At 35.4% G+C, this 18,526-nt stretch overlaps 1 protein-coding gene across 8 annotated transcripts in view; it reads right to left on the reverse strand.

Annotated features, from left to right (window-relative positions):
- Positions 1 to 18,526, reverse strand: part of MGAT4C (MGAT4 family member C) — a 777,011-nt gene that overhangs the window by 448,420 nt on the left and 310,065 nt on the right. The gene's annotated exons all lie outside the window — the stretch shown is intronic.

Below are 18,526 nucleotides of genomic sequence, written 5' to 3' on the forward strand. Positions count from 1 at the left end.
GAAAGAGAGGGAAAAGAAGAAAACAAAATTACACTCTTAAACCATATGGTTGGGAAGACAGAAATAAATTAATCTTATATCAGAACAAATGTTATTTGTGGTAGGAAAATGTCCTTGGTTAAGTCTGTAATACACTTAAAAGTTGCACACACAAGCATGAAACTCCTCACATGAGAGGGTGGGATACCTCACAAATTGTTCTACCTTTGAAAATATTTTTTTCGGGGGGCTGGCGCCATGGCTCACTTGGTTCATCCTCTGCCTGTGGTGCTGGCATCCCATATGGGTGCCGGGTTCTAGTCCCGGTTGCTCCTCTTTCAATCCAGCTCTCTGCTGTGGCCCAGGAGGGCAGTGGAGGCTGGCCCAAGTGCTTGGGTCCCTGCACCCACATGGGAGACCAGGAAGAAGCACCTGGCTCCTGGCTTCGGATTAGCGCACCTCTGGCCATTGTGGCCATTTGGGGAGTGAACCAACAGAAGGAAGACCTTTCTCTCTGTCTCTCTCTCTCTCACTGTCTAGCTCTGTCAAATAAAGAAAAAAATATTTTTTCCAAGTGGGCAGTATCTCTATTAATTATAGTATCTATTTGAGTGGAAACAAGAACTTGCATTGAAGAAGATGTATTTGAACTACGAGTCAGAAGGTGAAGCCAGGTATTGAACACAGACACTCTGACATGGGATACTAGCATGTTAACTTCTACGCTAAATGTCCAACTAAGATGTTTAATATGTAAATAATTATAGCGAAAAAGATGGTGGAGAAGGGAAAGAAGAAAAAGAGATAAGGTATAGAGAAATTTTACCCCTTGACTGTGTCCTGGAAAACTCTTAAATACATAGTAAAAGAAGGGGTAGGAGCTACCAAAGAAATAAGAAGAATAAAACAAAAACAAAAGGAAATTCAGAGAGTATCATGGAAGTAAAGGGAAATATGTTTCAAAAAGGAATGAATATTCAATTCTTAAATGCTGGTGGGAAACCAAGATGAAGGCTGAAAAGTGTCCAATGGACTCAGCTACAAAAGCATCAAGTCATGTAGCCACCATAGGCAGTTTGTAAGAGTCAAGAATATCAAGTAATGAAAACGAATTAACAGGTAGAAGGAGACATCTCAGAAATCAGTAGTAGAAGAGATATAAATTGAGATCATTTATGTCAGGATACTTCTTCCTACTGAAATAAAGAAGAATTGGGTGAATGCAGAATGAGTTCGACTTTTTAGATTTAAAAGCAAAAGGGCATGGGGACAACCCCCAGAGGATTTCCACTTTCTCCATGAACTAGGAAGCAATGCTTTCAGCTATAAGCAAAGCAGGGGGCCAGAGAAGGCAAAGAAAACTTGAAGAGTAATTAAATAAAACAATATTCAAAAAAGTTACTTTTAAAAGGCATACTTCTCAAAAAATGTCTAGAAAGGAAAGAGGGTGTGATGAAGCTGTGTCTTGTTTCTGTGATTAGGAAATAATGAATTTGTGTGCTGCTCATACATTCTTTCACAGTTTCTCTCCACAAAAAAGGGATAAGAAGTTTCAAAACGGAAAATACACTTTTACCTGGAAAAAGGTATGAGGTTTAATGGATAGATTTAAGGGATTTAAAATGGTCTCCACCCAGAGTCATAAAGGATAGTTACAAGGTAGACACGAGACAATAGAAAAAGCAACGTTCTTGGTATGAATACCAAAAGAAAAGGAATGAAAGTAGAAAATTCTGGGATATTCTGCTGTGCCATACTCTTCGGGGGCAGAGGTGCTTACTGCCTTCTCTTTCCTAGCTTCTGAAAAATAAGGTGTGTGTGTATTGTTCCCAAAGGCAAAAGTAATAATGAAAATATATATATCTATATAGTTATATATAATTATATATATTTATATAAATAGATTAGATGTAGTTCTTGCCCTAAAAGGACATTTTTTCCAAGATTCTCTTCAAAAGTGGGAAAGATAGAATCTAAAGGAACTGATATTTTGTTATTATTGTCTAATTCAAGCATATACAACAATCTTTAAGACTACAGGAAATGTATAAAATTATAGCAATTATTTCTTTTAAAATTATATACATGGGTTTATGGTATCATAGTTAATTTTTTTCTGCCAGCTCCTTTTAAGACAAGAATCTCAGAGGCATGTCTGTCTCTGTGTTTCTTTTGGTGTAGTATACATAGCAGACATAAAATTGATTATGATAAAAGCATATTCAATGTAAATGTAAACAGAAGGATGGGAAAATGGCATTCCTAGAGTTTTGTAAGCACAGGCATTAAAGGATAGAATTATATTTTAAATCAGAAAAATTAATTATCAGTGAATTTATTGTCAAAGCTGACTCTCCCTGATTCTTTTCTCTTTGTCCTCAGGCAAATTCTCACTGTAAATACATTATTTCCAAGCATATTTGTTAAATCCTCATTAAATCTGTATATATAGTACATGCTCCATTTCTTTTCCAAGTTACATACTTCCTCGCCTTGAAACATTTTAATAAATATTTATTAAAGTGATCAAATATCAGAACTGTTTATTTGCACCCTATTAAGCAGACACTGGGAGTTACATATAAATTCAAAATAGGGAATGCTACTCTGAGATAAAACTCTGACAAGTGTTACATTCAAGTACAATGAACACATGAATTAACCAAGTATGATACTGAGCAACTAAAAAGAATAAAAACTGCATCATACAAGCTAATATTAAAAAATAGATTTATCTTCAAATACAACCCTTTGGGTTTGAAGTCCTTTTGATATGTCTATCATTGTTATCTCAAACTAATACTTACAAAAAAAAATGAAAAGTTACATAAACAGAGGACTATAATTTTTCATAGGATTTACATTGCTATGAGTTGTGAATTTGTCATATTGTAAAATAATGAATGCAAATGTTAAATATTTGTGTACAGGCCAGCGTCGCGGCTCACTAGGCTAATCCTCCGCCTGCGGCGCCGGCATCCAGGGTTCTAGTCCCGGTTGGGGCGCTAGATTCTGTCCCGGTTACTCCTCTTCCAATCCAGCTCTCTGCTGTGGCCCAGGAGTGCAGTGGAGGATGGCCCAGGTCCTTGGGCCCTGCACCCGCATGGGAAACCAGGAAGAAGCACCTGGAAACTGGCTTCGGGTCATCGCAGTGTGCCAGCCACAATGCACCGGCCGTAGCGGCCACTTGAGGGGTGAACCAACGGAAAAAGGAAGACCTTTCTCTCTGTCTCTCTCTCTCTCTCACTGTCTAAGTCTGCCTGTCAAAAAAAATATTTGTGTACAATCACATATTAGGGGACTTCAAAAAGTTCATGGAAAAATAGGATTCAAAGATAAGTTTATATGGTACAAATAAATTTTGAAATTAATATCCATGCATAATGTTTTCATAGTAGGCATAACTTTTGGAAGCTCTCTTGCATATACTTCTGTATACATGTATCTGTATATAAACAGACACAAATATATGTATATATACACATAAAAATTTATAATGATTTCTTATTATTTTATATAGATATGAATTCAAAGATTTCATAAAAAGTACAGATTTTCATGCTAACACTGAAGTTCATTACAAGCCAAATAATTATGTGTAAAACAAAATCTTCTACTTTGTATATATGTACATGATTATATTAGCACTAAAGGCAAACGCATTTACCTAGAATTATTATCTTATATTTCCAATTTTTAAAATGAAAGACGTTTACTTTCATTTGCAAGTAAATCCAAAGGCCCAATTTGGTGGTGGTGAGCTGCTGGGCATTCATAATTCTTTCAGCTAGAGGAAAATGTAAACTCCTGGATCTGCTCTCAGCCACAGTGTCAGAATTCTGACCTTTATTTTCTCTTTGTCCTAACCAGGACAACTACAGATAAAGTGTAAAATAATCCTACATTTCATTCAACAGAAGAGAAGACTAAGACTCCCCTATATCCAATGCAAATTTAACATACACAATATGACTTAGTATTTCAGTTTTATCTTACTATCACATAAAGGCAAAAAGCACTTTGGAAAAACATTTCAAAGAAAAAAACATTTATGAGTTGTAACATAGAACAGCTTCTTCTCTCTGACCACATTTTGGTTTTAAAGGATTTCTTATCAGACTCTTACCACAGCAAAGTAAAATAAAGCTTCTCTTACCAGAGGGAAATAAAGCTTCAACATTGCTATAGCATTTTCTGCGGCTCTTGTTTGAAAAGACAGCTCCAAAACAGCTTTGTGCATACAACTGTTCTGATCTGGCTGATCTTCAGTTTCTGCGCGTGCACACACACACACACATACACACACACAAAGTATAATTGGCTCTCAAAAAATCGCTTTAAACATTCATCATGATGGCACTTGCATGTTGAGTCTAGTTACTGTTACCCTAGTAGACTTCTTCCAAACAGGCCAATTATATTTCTACTCTTCCTACTAGTTGTTTGGTTTCCTCTGTTCAATGCTGAAATTAATAACTTTAAAGAAAGCACAAATATCTGAGTGATAGTTCTATTATGGCAATAGTCTTGGGTTTTGAATATGTGGTCTAAGACTTAGAAGCAGAAAATAATGCAAGGACATGATTTTAAATCAAGCCAAATAAATGTATTAGTACCTTTATACATTATTAAATTAAGAAATACTCAGGTGATAATTTATATGCTAATGAGATATCAGTATTATTAAGTCTCTGTTATTCATTATTTGATAAAAGTAAATGAACATTCTATATCTGTTTTGCACAGAAGCCACATCAATAATGTCTGCAACATAAGCTAGAGTCTGAGACCCACTGCTGGATCTCTAAATCTTATTAAATATTCTATTGTTCTTTTGCCCAAGACATCAAAGGGACCTAGACATAATCACATGCTTGAATTTTTTTCTGGGGGTAATGAAGGGGTCACAAATCTGAGTTTTCTTGTGATTTTCAAATAGTCAATTTTTATGGATATATTAATTGATTCTGACAGTAAGTGACATATATTCTTGTAACCAAGAGAATGAGAATATTAGATCAAAAAAGTACATCTCAATGAAAAAACACAACCTCAATCTGTATCACTTTTTTTAATGATCTAAGCAATATGTCAACATTACAACTACATCAAGATGTACTGTTAGCCTTACTTCCATATGTAAAACATTTACCAGCAGTATGACCATTTGAACAACATGAATGTAAGTATCTAATAGGTGACAGGCCTGTTGTTAAAGTCTAAGGATTGTGGTGAATAAGATAAATATCCTCACTTTCTACATGCAATTTTTCAATGCCCAAATTAAAATAACTGAACATAAGATACAAATTTGTTTGGAGATTGTCAATGGCAAGGAGCTATGTTATAAATCGATAGATAAAATGATGAATTGTAAATTATTAGAATTTAGATGGCTTCTTTAAAAAGATTTGTTTATTTGTTTGAAAGGCAGAGTTCCAGAGAGAAAGAGGCAGAAAAAGAGTGAGGGCTTCTATCAACTGGTTCACTCCCCAAATGACTGAAATGGCTGCAGCTGGGCTGATCCAAAGTCAGGAGCCAGGAGCTTCTTCTGGGTCTCCCACATGGGTGCAAGGGCCCAAGAACTTTGGCCACCTTCCACTGCTTTCCCAGGCAAAGGAAGGATTTGGATCAGAAGTGGAGCAGCTACGACGCCAACCGGCGCCCATATGGGATGCTGGCACTGCAGGTTGAGGCTTTACCCACTGCATTACAGTGTCGGCTCCAGACTTCGCATGCCTTTATTAAAAGAACAACTTCTTTGATAATATTAGTATAGATATTTAAAAATGATTCTGAAATTCTTGCTCTTAATATTTGAAGATTGCAGGTTTTTTTTTTTTACTATTTGCAATGTCATGTTACCTGCCTTTCCTTCTCTCTCTCTCTTTCTTTATAAATGATATTAATAATATTATTAATATCTTGATCAGGAATGAGGTATGAAAAAGCCCAATTACACTATTCTTTGTACTCATAAGTCAACTTTTCTACAAAAGATTATTATTAATAGCCCTCAAATGAATATACAAAAAAAAGGGACACAAAAAGAAATAGTCAAAAATGTATCATATTAGCATATTAGTTAAGTGACTTAAAGAATTTTTGTCTCATTAATTTAAAATATATTTGCAATTATTTCCAATGTTTTAATTTATATTATTTAACTTGAGGACAGAATTGTTTTTCATGTGACACCATGCTTCTTAGTCATAATTTTCCAATAACGTGGATGTAGATTTAATGCAAATCTCAACCAAAATTTCAATCACTTTCTCATAGGAGCACCTTTAATTAAGTGGAAAGATTTAAAATCCTGACGCATGTTACTACTTTAAATTCTCATCATGAACATCAAATTACCCGCTTCACTGCAGAGAATCTTCCTTAAATCGAATTAAGAAAATAATAGTTCCTGAGTAAGAGTGCCCAACTATCCCAAAAAGTCCCAATTGTCTATCAAACTCTCATATTTCACCCATAATTCTTTTTAGATGCTCAATGAGATTTGTCATCCTTTCTTTTTTGAGTCTCCTATAGCCACAAGGGAAACCATTTCCCTCTCTCTCTCCCTCCTCCTCCCCCTCCTTTTCCCCTCCCCCTCCCTCTATATAAACTCATGTTTTACTTTCATTTTCTGTAAACTTTTTGAAGTGCATTATATATTCACATGTTCACATATTTAGAGATGAAATAAAATTATTTTTGTTACTTAGATGACTAAATTTTCAACATAAACTCGGCATGTTTATGAAAACATATTGCTTAGGCAATGGTCCATATTGTCCTGATAATTAAAACATATGCATAGGAGTAAAATATTACAGTAGGAAAATAATCATTTGAATAAATATTCATCCCAGGAAAGTTGGTACAGATGACATCATCAAGATAAATATTGCACCTGTTTCCTCAAAATAATAGAGTATTATAGCATCAATATAACTTTGTATCCATTTCATGTTATCTGTTTATAAAAGCTTTTGTTTCTGACACAAAGAAACCACTACTTTGTGGTGCAAATTTACAAAATCAATGTCATAATTGAAAAAGACCACAAAAATAGTATCTTATTTATAATATCTTACTGCTGTTTTAATCACATTATGATTATAAATTCTATTTATTATTTTCTAAATTATATACTGTTTATGAAATAAGATGAAAATGCTATCAGAGGTTGGAATTATATCATGCAGATCACTTTTCCAAAATATATGATGTGATTAGCCAAGGTGGAAAGAGTATATACATCACAGCTGTACAGAAATAGGTTTGCATATGTGTAAATGTGTGTGTTTTTACTGTTTCCTGTGCCCCTCTTCTTCATCTGGGAAAGGAGATGGATGCTAGATGTACTGCAGGACTATGAGAAGACAGTATGATACTGAAAGTGAAGTGCCTAGAATAGCACTTTGTTCCCGAATCTCTACCTAGGAAATACATGAGATTTATACAATGTCAATAAAATAATAATAAATGCAAAAGTTACATGCACATAAATACTATCACCATTTCATGTACCAATAACAATATAGCTCACTTGGCAATGTATGACTACAGTTGTAAAAAAAATATAAGTTTGGAATATCAGGATATAAAAATGGATAAAATATGCTTTTGCATCTGTGGAGATAATCATATGATTTTTGTTCTTCATTATTTTGACTGATTTATTACATTTATTGATTTGTATATGTTGAACTATCCTTGAATCCCTGGAATGAACTTTACCTGATCAAGCTGTATGATCTTTTTGATGCACTGTTGGATTCAGTTTGCTAATATTTTGCTGAGAATTTTTCCATCTATGTGCATCAAGAATACTGGACTGTAGTTTTCTTTTTGTATTTTGTTTTTGATTTTGGTATCTGAGTAATGTTTCTTTCATAAAAAGAATTTGGCAGAGTTCCATGTTTTTCAATTGTTTGCAATAGTTTGAGACATATTGGAGTAGTTTTTCTTTCAATGTTTTGTAGAACTCAGTTGTGAAGCCATCTGGTCCTGGAATCTTCTTCAATGAGAGGCTTTTAAATACTTGTTCAATCTCAGTCTGTTTCTATTTTCTGTATGTTCTTGATTTAATCTTGGTAAGTTGTATGTACCCACGAATTCATTTCATTTCTTCAAGATTTTCCAAATTTGTTGATATAAGATTCAATATTCTTTCATGATAAAAACTTCCACAAATTAGTTATAGAAGGAATATACCTTCCCAATAATGAAAGCTCTGCATGAAAATCCCACAGTCGATATGATACTGAAAGTGGAAAAACACTGAAAGTATTTTCCCTGAGATCTGCAACAAGATAAGGTTATCCCCTTTCACCACACTTATTCAACGTAGTATATAAAGCATAAGCAATACTTGTTAGGGAAGAAAAAGAAAAAATGGGCATCAAAATTAGGAAGGAAGAAGTCAAAATGTGAATGTTTGCTGATGACATATTTTGTACATGGAAAAACCTGAACACTCCGTGGAAAATCTGTTAGAATGATAAACCAATTTAGTTGAGTTGTACACTCATAATGATCTTGCTGAAAGCAAGAAAGCAATGGGCCGGCGCCGCGGCTCACTAGGCTAATCCTCCACCTTGCGGCGCTGGCACACCAGGTTCTAGTCCTGGTTGGGGAGCCAGATTCTGTCCCGGTTGCCCCTCTTCCAGGCCAGCTCTCTGCTCTGGCCAGGGAGTGCAGTGGAGAATGGCCCAGTACTTGTGCCCTGCACCCACATGGAGACCAGGAGAAGTACCTGGCTCCTGCCATGGGATCAGTGCGGTGCACAGGCTGCAGCGTGCTGGCCGCGGCAGCCATTGGAGGGTGAACCAACGGCAAAGGAAGACCTTTCTCACTGTCCACTCTGCCTGTCAAAAAATAAATAAATAAAAAATAAAAAAAGAAAGCAATTTCATTCATAATAGCTCCAAAAAATAAAATATTTAGGAATAAGTGTAACCAGAGTAGTGAAAAGAGCTCCATAACGAAAACTATAATGCACTGATGAAAGCAAATCTTAGAGTACACAAAGAAATGAAAACTTATTACAGATTAAAAACTGATATTGTTAAAATTTCCATACACCTAAAGCAATCTAAATGTAATCTCCATCAAAAAACCAATGACATTCTTCACATTAAAAAAAAAAGATATTATCCCTGTTAGAACTGCCATTGCCCAGGCAATAACAAATACTGGTGGGGACATAGAAAAAGGAAACACTTATTCACTGTTGGTGGGAATGTAACTTAGTACAGCTACTATGAAAACAGTGTGAATTTTCCCTAAACAACAACAACAAAAAAACTAGAAATGGCTTGCTCCTTTCATTTTCAGTACTATCACGATGAACTCACTGTTATTCACAAGTATCAATTTATTAATAAACTCTTCAGAAGATTATTATGATTCTTGTCTTCTTTTTCTATCAACTAATCAACTGATCTTAGCACTTGGATTCTGAGCTCAGCATTTTATAAAAACCATGGCTGTGTTTTGTGATTACTTGTTCTTGAACTCTTGAGTGTTTTGGCATTATGTATAATTTCCACTAAAAAATTTCTATCACTTCTCCAAAAGTGAACAATGGAAATATTTTCTTCCTTACATAATCTTTTTTTTTTTTTTTTTTTTTTGACAGGCAGAGTGGACAGTGAGAGAGAGAGACAGAGACAGGTCTTCCTTTGCCGTTGGTTCACCCTTCAATGGCCGCCGCGGCCAGTGCATTGCGGCCGGCGCACCACGCTGATCCGAAGCCAGGAGCCAGGTGCTTCTCCTGGTCTCCCATGGGGTGCAGGGCCCAAGCACTTCGGCCATCCTCCACTGCACTCCTGGCCACAGCAGAGAGCTGGCCTGGAAGAGGGGCAACCAGGACAGAATCCGGCGCCCCGACCGGGACTAGAACCCGGTGTGCCGGCTCCGCAAGGCAGAGGATTAGCCTAGTGAGCCGCGGCGCCGGCCTCCATACATAATCTTAATTTCTGTCCTCAAACTTCTAGTTGTCAGTCTAACAACTCTGTATCTTATATTGTGAATAATCCAGAATTTTCTCTTCTAATGTTACAGTTTTCAATTCAATCACTCGGCATCTTAAAACCTTTCTTCTTAATGCTATGATCTTCCTAACTACTACTTGGGAAATACTATGCTAACAGATTATTAGCTACATGAAGAAATATTTTCTGTTCTTGAAAATTGAAACCTGCTTTTAAGAAACAAAGCATTTGTAATAGCAATATAAAACTGGAGACTAGGATGATCTTGATATTATCATGCTAGTTAAAATATTTCTCACATATTGCATTTAGTATCATTTAGCACAACCATAACAGAAAGTTTGTGGAAAACATTTTTTAGGATGTCTAAATGAATTTATATTAAAACTTGATGCTACTGCCCAGAATTAGAGGAGAGTATCATATCATCTATCAGTAGTCCAAGAAAAGTACAAAATTCAAATTATAATGTCTATGGTGGGAGTATTGCTTCTTTACTTTTGTAAAGTTGAAAAACTGTAAGTTGAGCCATAGTAAACTGGGGATGGTTTGTTTAACCACACATAACTGTGTATATTTATATGTAGGTACTTGTGTGTGTGTGTGCATGAACATATATACACACACATATGAAGGCGCCTCAAAAAGTTCCTGGAATGATGGCATTAAAAGTAATGCACATATTCTATGAACTTCTTGACCATTCAGGTATATACATATACATACATATTTACACTCATTTTATATACATGCACATACATACATATATATGCACATTTATATATAGTATATTGTGTGTATATATACATATATATTCCAGCAAATTTATACCACATTGCTATTTTTGTTGATAGTCTTGCTGTATATTTGATTATTCTATGGAGAAGATGGGTCAGCTATTAGTGGCTTTTAGACAACATACCCTTTCTCATGTTCCTTATATATGTTCTTTTTGTATTTGGTTTTTAGCTAGCTTCCTATGAAGCATATTTTGTTTGCATTTGTTATTTTTGTAGTTTACTCAGTCTTTGATATTATATCTGTCATGAGATTTAGAAAATTATTGATCAATATCTCTTTGAATTTTGATTTGCCTGTAATTTTCTGTTTTTCTAGGACTGTCATTACATGTAGGTACCATCCGGTTTTTGCATTTGTTCTTCAAGATGCATATTCTCTGCTTACTTCAATAGATGGTTTTGAAAGAAGATTACACAGTAATCCTCTCTTCTACAGTGTCAATCTCCTTTTCCACCCACCTACTGTATTCTTCACTGCAGTTAGTAAAATTTTCCATTCTAGGAATTTCACATCGCATATGCACACACACATAATTAAACTCAGTTCTCTGTTGACATTTTCAATATTGCATTATCTTAGTAAATTTTACATGTTTTAATAATAATTAATTATTTTAAATTAATTAATTATTTTAAAGTCTTTGTTAATTCCTATGCCTAGATAACCTAGATGACTTTTTCTACTGCTTAATGTTTCTCTTTGATTTCAGTAATTTGGTCCTATTTTCTATAAGGGGCAATTATTCATGTTTATTTGCTATCAGAAATAACCTCTTCTGATTAACCTGACTCTGTTGAGGCTGACCTCTTTCTTGTTTGCTTATCTGCTAGGTGGAGCTTTTCTATCTTCTCCACTGTTAAGGATAAGGTATAAGCAGTTATTTTTCCTTATTTGTTACTGAACTCCAACTGTTCACTTCCTAGTTCTGAGAGATTTTGAAGTCTTCTGTTTCGTAAAAGCTGTTTTCTTCATGATTTTTCTTAATTTACTCCATGTCTGCACAGTTTAGTGGGTGAATAAATATTTCACGTAAATTGCATATAGGATGTTGCTGTGATTCTCCACATTTTATTTTTCTTCTAGATATTGACATCCTCAGTACTGACTGCTCGATAACACTTGACTAATATTTTGTTTCCATAGCCCAGTAAGCTTATCATCAACTGCAAAACCTATCTCTCTGTTCACACTTCATGTCAAGTAATAGATTTAGAAAAATCTTAATGCAGGGGACTGGAGGAAATGGAGGAAGGTTAATGAAGGACTCACCTCAGTGTATTCCCTTCTCTGCAAATCTTGTCCCCTCAAATTCTCAGTCACCCTGATGCCTTGAAACAGCTGGGTTTTACATGTTTAAACTCTTAAAGTTTCTCTCAGTGAGAGTTAAGTCAGATAGCTGTTACTACATGACAGTAAAATTCCGAAAGTTATTTAAACTTTGCAATTCTTGATTTTCTATTATTTTAATGGGCTTACACATACCATTCAGGTGATATATTTAAATCTTGGATGAGGTGCCTGCATTGTGGTATTTTAGGTAAACCACCACCTGCAACACTGGCATCCCATATATGGGTGCCAGTTCTTGTCCTGGCTGCTCTACTTCCAATCCAGCTTCCTGCTAATGGCTTGGGAAATGCAGCAGAAGATGGCCCAGTGTCTGTGTCCTTGCCATGGACATGGGAGACCCAGAAGCTCCTGGCTCAGGTATATGGCCTGGTCCAGCCTCAGCCATTGCAGTCATTTAGAAATGTACCAACAGATGAAAGATCTCTCTGTGTCTCTCTCTTTCTCCTTCTCTCTCTCTCTCTCTATAACTCTGACTTTCAGATAAAAAAATGAATCTTTAAAAATCAGTAAGTAAATAAATTTTAGATGAGAAGATTCTTATGCACGGTGCCATGAGGAGCACATTGTAAGTGATTAATACAGGGCAGAGGCTTAGCTTGCCTTTTGGGTTCATTAATAAATGAAAACAAGTGTCAACAGCACAATAATGATATGCAGAATATAGCACTCATATACAAATGTTAAATTATAATACAAGAAAGTTATAGTTTTCAGTTGACATACAGTCATTTTTTTCATAGTGAATGTTGCTCATTAAGCTGTACTGTTCTTAAAATATTTTCTCTTTATGTAAATCTTCCAGTCTAATAAGAAAAAGAAAGTGACCTTACTGATAACTTCACACTGTTAGCAACTAGGTGGGAACTCATCCAGCTGTGAATGAAAAAAATCTTTTTTTTTTTTTTTCCCACAGAGCAAGCAAGCAGGATTAGTATGGTGGCTCAAGATGACATTGAAAGTTGACTCCATTAAAGTTTAAGCTTCAATATTTTTAGTCTTTGGCATTTGCTGCCTTCATGATTGTCTCATGTTGGCACAAGTGCCATTTCTCCAGAGTCATATAAGGGTACTTAGAAACATTTGTGGAAAATGGTATTAAATGATAAGTTCATTTATATGAAAATGTTGTTTGAAATGCATTCATAGTTTTTCTTTTAATGTACATTTTCCAATACGTTTTTGAAATGCAGGCAAAAGTAGGCAGTTGTCAGCAACAAGATAATTTTTATGTCAAAGTGGTAAATTTTGGGGCTGGCGCTGTTGTATAGTGGGCAAAGCAGTGCCGGTAATCCATATGGGTGCCAGTTTGAGATCCAGCTGCTCCACTTTCAATCTAGCTCTCTGCTACGGCCTAGGAAAGCAGTAGAAGATGGCTCAAGTCCTTGTGCCCCTGCACCCAAGTGGGAGACCAGGAAGAAGCTCCTGGCTTCTGACTCCTGGCTTTTGATCAGCACAGTTCCGGCCGTTGTGGCCAACTGGGGTGTGAACCAGCGGATAGAAGAACTATCTCTCTCTCTCTCTCTCTCTCTCTCTCTCTCTCTCTCTTTGCCTCTCCTTCTCTCTGTGTGTAACTCTGACTTTCAAATAACTAAATAAATATTTTTTTAAACAAGTAGTACATTTCCCCAGGAATTATTTAAAGGAATTTTATCATTTACTCTAATAACTGTTGGAAAATGTACTTTTTTTCAGACAGCATACCATTTCCAAAAACCAAATGTGTCCATCAATTTACTTATTACTCATAGGATTAGATTCTTATTATTTACTTTATTGTTTCTCAAGTTATTTCAGTCCATGAAAAAAAAGGAGACTATATGGTCAATCATATTTGGAAACTACTTATCTGGCAAATGTTTTTTAAAGAGCCAACAAAAAGGCTCAGAAAACTCTCACCAAAAAAACAAAAACAGAAAAACTGTTAGTTGATTTATAACTTTTTTAAGGAAACAGGCTTTTTGTTCTTATAATACCTAAAATCCTACAGATTTACTTAGCCTTAGGAGACATTTTTAGAAAATTACTAAAGTGTCATAGTTCATATGTGATTATATGTATAAATTACATGACTATGTATATGCAAAAAGACATACTACCATGCAAAATTCACATAGATTGTATGTGCTCATCAGTTCAACATATATTTCATTTATGAGCAATGAAGTACATAAAATATCAGATATTCATTCAATACCTAGTATTTTCAGCACTGGAGAAGGAGCAAAGAGCAAATTTAGAGACATGGGGGGAAATTTTAAAACAGTAATAGTGGTTTGGCTTTTAAAGTTACAAATTCAGGAAAAAAATAGTGTTGCGAAGTGTCAAGTCATTCATATTCAATACAGGTAACTTCAAGTTCTGACATTGAGACATTTTATCTGGTATATTTTATGTTGCTTTTGTCTCTTAACATTATTTTGTCTATCTCCTCTTTTCTACTAGTATATCTCTTCTTATACATTGCTGGATGATCAGCAGTGCAAATGGACTGGTGCTGCCTTTGAACTGATTACTGTTATTTTACTGTGTTGGTTTTAATGCTGTTGTCAGGTTGTCTGTTTAGTTTGGTCATGAATCCTCTTATCTACTATTTAATTTAAGTTGCCCTTGTGTCATTTATTGAGCTTCTGTGGCTTTAGCTAAAAAGAAGATAGTGGTTAAATGAAGAGGTATTAATTTTGCTCTGTTCTTGTATCAACTATTCCAGCCATTTATATAGAATTTTCCTTCAAAGTCATGCTTCAGGTATTCAGCACTATGTCCTACCTTTCCAACAGTCAATGGTTATATATGCTAATCCATTAATTGAATGACTCCTTATGTAAGGAATACCTATTTAAGAACAGTTTTAGCTCCTCTGGATGAGGTCGACCTTGGTTCAATTCCTATCAGTAAATGTGTGTCATTGTTAAATAACTGACAGTTTTCTTTCTTTCATACTGTTTTACCAGAAAAATGATGCTTTTTAATCCTCTTGCTGTTACTGAAAATAGGAAAGCTAATAATAATTTAGAAGTCACTTCCTTCACAGGGACAATGAAGTGTTTCTAAAAATACTCTGCAAGCCAGAGCTTAGGAAGAGAACTGAGTGACTGACTGGCTCAGAAATGGCACAGCTAGTACTAAAACTGGTTCTGTGATATGAAATGTCCAAGTTGACTTTGACCTACTATGCCACAATGTCAACCCCTACAGAGAATTTTTAAAGGCTAGAATGTTATTAAGACTTCCTGAGAAATAGAAAGAATGTAATCAATGTTAGTTATCTCATCTTCTGAATCAACTAATATAGAATTTAGGTAATCAGAATAAACTCATCTAGTAAATGGCAGGCTGAGGTTAAGAGCTGTGCCTCAAAGACTATCCTCATAAAAATAATCATAGTCTTACTTCTGTATGTCTACATGATTCAAGTTTACATGAAGGAGGATCTACCTATTATCTCTTGGAATTCTGCTTCTAAGAGTTTGCATGATCTTGCAAGTCTGTACTGCTTAGTTACATGAGAGGACAACAGTCACAAAACAACAGTTATTTAGGAATAAATTTAACCAAAGAAATGATATATTTCTCAATGAAAATGATAAAACATCGATGAAGGAAATCAGCAAGGACACAAAAAATGAAAGATATTCCTTGCTCATGGACTGGAAGAATCAGTATCATTAAAATGTCTACACTGCCAAAAGAATCTATAGATTCAATATAACTCCTGTTAAAACATCAATGATATTCTTTTAAGAATTATAAAAAAAATCCTCAAATTCATATGAAATCACAAAGGACCCAGAAAGGCCAGAGCAATCTATTACAAGGTAGGGGTGTTGGGAGTGGAGGCATCACAATGCCTGACTTCAAAGTAAACAACAAAGCTACAGTGAGTAAAACAGCATGGTACTGGCACAAAAACTGACACATAGATCAATAGAGAGCCAAGAAATTAATCTTTTTGCACACTGCCAACTGACTTTTGACAAAAGTGTCAGATCATACATTGGAATTAGGATAATCTCTACAATAAATGATGCAGCAAAACTAGATGTATATATATAGAATAAAATTAGATTCATACCTTTCACCATATACAAAAACTAACTCAAGATGGATCAAACACCCAAATTTAAGAATTGAGACAATGAAATTGCTGAAAGTAAATGCAGGGGAAACACACCAAGACATCAGTGTAGGTGACAACTTTTTGGATAATACCCCCAAAACACAAACAGCAAAAGTAAAACTAAGCAAATGAGGTTATATAAAATTCAAAAGTTTTTGCACAGGGAGCCAGCACTGTGGCATAGCGGGTAAAGCCACCACTTGCAGTGCCAGCATCCCATATGGGCACCAGTTCCACGAGACCCAGCTGCTCCACTTCCAACTCAGCTCTCTGTTATAGCCTGGGAAAGCAGTAGAAGATGGCTCAAGTCCTTGGGAGCCTGCACCCACTGGGGAGATCCAGAAGAAGCTCCTGGCTCCTGGCTTTGGATCAGTGCAGCTCTGGCCGTTGTGGCCATCTGGGGAGTGAACCAGTGGATGGAAGACCTCTCTCTCTCTCTTCCTATCTCTTCTTCTCTCTCTGCATAATTCTGACTTTCAAATAAATAAATATATCTCTAAAAAAAAGTTTTTGCACAGCAAAGGAAACTATCAATAGAATGAGGAGAAACCCAACAGAACAGGAAAAATATTTGTGAGCTACCTACTTATCAGACAAAGGATTAATACCCAGAATATATCAGCAACTCAAACTTCAACAAAAATAAAAAGCATTCCAGTCAAGAAATGGACACAGGACCTCAACAGACAGTTCTCAAAAGAAGAAATACAAGTGGTCAACAAATATCTGAAAAAACGCTTGGGGCCAGCATCATGGAGAAGCAGGGAAATCCACTGTCTGTGATGCCAACATTTCATTTGAGACCAGTTTGTGTCCCAGCTGCTCTACTTCTGATCCAGCTCCCTGCTAATGGCCTAGGAAAGCACTGGATGATGGCCCAAGTGCTTGGGCCCTGGCCACCCACATAGGAGACCTGAAAAAGCTCCTGGTTCCTGGCATCTGGGGAGTAAACCAGAAGATGTAATATCTCTGTCTCTCTCTCTGGCTCTCTGCAAATCTATCAAAATAAATAAATAAATCAAATAGAGAAAAAAATTGCTCAAAATCACTTGCCATCAAAGAAATGAAAATCAAAATTACAATGAGATATCATCTCATGCCTGTCAGAATAGCTATTATACAAAAGACAGAGAGTAACAAACACTCAAGCAGATGTGAAAAAAGGTGAACACTTATGCATTGTTGGTGGTAATGTGAATTTGTGCAGCTGCTGTGGAAAATAACATGGAGACTTCTTAAAAAACTAGAAATAGACTTATCATGTGATCTAGCAATCACACTACTGTATATTGCACTACTATATATCCAAAAAAACATGAACACATTGTATCTAAGAGATACCTACATCACCATGTTTATAGCAGAACTGTTCACAATAGCTAAAACATAGAATTCACAAATGTGTCTATCATCACATGAATGGATAAAGAAAGTATGATATATACATATATATGTTTATATAATAATGTAATATTATTCAGCTATTAAAAAGAATGAAATTCATCTGCTTCAAAATGGAGGCAACAGAAGGAAAGCATACTGAGTGAAATAGCTGGCTATAGAAAGGCAAATATTCTCTCTTATATGTGGGAGCTAAAATTAAAAAAATTATAAAACAGACATAACAAAACAAAAAATGCCTTTGTATATCAGTATTATTGCAAATTAAGTTTTGTCAGAATTAGTTTAGAAAAAATAAAAGAAATACAAGTAGAGAGAAATTTATGGAGAGAATATGCAATCCATTATGCAATACCTAATGCTGAAGAGATTTCTTTTTGGCCTTGAGTTTTTTTTGACATTTTTAAGAGGGTTTTGATAATGCAAATAATCCTGAGAAGTTATGAGATCACAAAAAAGAGGCAGAATTTAATCCATTTTAAGATTTTGATTCAAGATATCTTCATTTTAGGCAACTTCTCTTCACTCTTTTAATAAAATGAAAGACTGTGAAGGGGGCAGATTTAACTATATAGTTAGTGCATACTGGGATAATACTTGTGGAAAAATCAGTTGAGACAACTCTAAATGCACAATTTAAAAGGTGCATGATATAAAAGCTTAAAGGAAATCCACAGTATGACTTATTTATTTATTTGACAGGTAGAGTTATAGACAGTGAGAAAGAGAGCCAGAGAGAAAGGTCTTCCTTCTGTTGGTTCACTCCCCAAATGGCCGCAATGGCTGGAGCTGCACCGATCCGAAGCCAGGAGCCAGGTGCTGCTTCATGATCTCCCATGTGGGTGCAGGCACCCAAGGACTTGGGCCATCCTCCACTGCTTTCCCA

Source organism: Oryctolagus cuniculus, chromosome 11 (assembly GCF_964237555.1).
Source record: "Oryctolagus cuniculus chromosome 11, mOryCun1.1, whole genome shotgun sequence".
NCBI lineage: Eukaryota > Metazoa > Chordata > Mammalia > Lagomorpha > Leporidae > Oryctolagus > Oryctolagus cuniculus.